Here is a 1,020-nt window from a genome sequence, read left to right on the forward strand (position 1 = left end):
GTACATAGTCTATGTGACATGGGCCTTTTGAGTGGTGTGAGATTTTAAAATAATAATTTGGTGAGCTAAACACATTGAAACCACATAGAAATTTCACCTCTGGACACATAAAAAATGCACATAGATGCATCAAGAACACATTGAAGAGCTTTAAAATTAACATAAAGCAAATACAAGGGCTATCCCGAAAGTAATGTAAGAATGGACATAACTTTTTCTTTTTTTTTACCATTGTACATTTGCTTTTTATTGTACTTTGTATTTACATATCAAAAAACCCAATAAAATCATCTTTAAAAAAAGGATAGTCTTTCAGATTTGGGCAGATTTCAGTACCTTCACATGCTTCTCTCATTTCAGCCTAGTGGTTTCCTTAAGCTTGGCATTATCTGCACCAGAAAATTCCCCAATCTTTTTTTTGTTTTTGTAAAACTGAAAAGTAGGCATGGCTTGGATGTTACACGATGCTGATAGATCCGCTCTGTCATCCACATCTACTTTACAAAAGAATACATGAGAAAATGTTTTGGAAAGTTCATATATGGGAGCCATCCTTCTGTACTGTCCACACCAGACTGCAGTGAAATCAACGACGACCAGTTTGTCACCCGCAAATGTCAAGAACTCTTCAAAGTCTTTTGCGCTCTCTATTTGCTTCAGCATGATTGCCCACTGCTAGACTACAACGTGTACTGAGCAGACCCTGCCCTCCAGATATACACATGAGGGGTGTAGGCGGAGACAAACTGTCCCTAGAACGTGGACAAAACTTTTTTATTAACTTACATAGATCATTTACATTTCACATAGTGATAGTGCAAATCTTCCACTATAGTAACTATTTTTCTTTTTCATTGCATGTTAACAATGGATTCTAAGCAGAAGCAATGTGGTGTCATTGAGTTCTTGACGAAGAAGGGGTGCAGACCATCTGACATTCACAAAGGACTAAAGAGTGTTTACAGAGAGGACACCTTTGACAAAAGCAATGTCTTGTCATTGGTCACTTTTGTCAATAGT

General features: G+C 37.2%; 1 pseudogene; it reads right to left on the reverse strand.

The window, feature by feature from the left end:
* Positions 1 to 351: 351 nt before the first annotated feature.
* LOC143984499 (thioredoxin pseudogene) lies at positions 352 to 663 on the reverse strand (annotated as a pseudogene).
* Positions 664 to 1,020: the final 357 nt, after the last annotated feature.

The sequence above is a fragment of the Lithobates pipiens genome, unplaced genomic scaffold, assembly GCF_037356315.1.
Source record: "Lithobates pipiens isolate NorthernLeopardFrog02 unplaced genomic scaffold, aLitPip1_a1.2 Scaffold_16, whole genome shotgun sequence".
Lineage (NCBI taxonomy): Eukaryota > Metazoa > Chordata > Amphibia > Anura > Ranidae > Lithobates > Lithobates pipiens.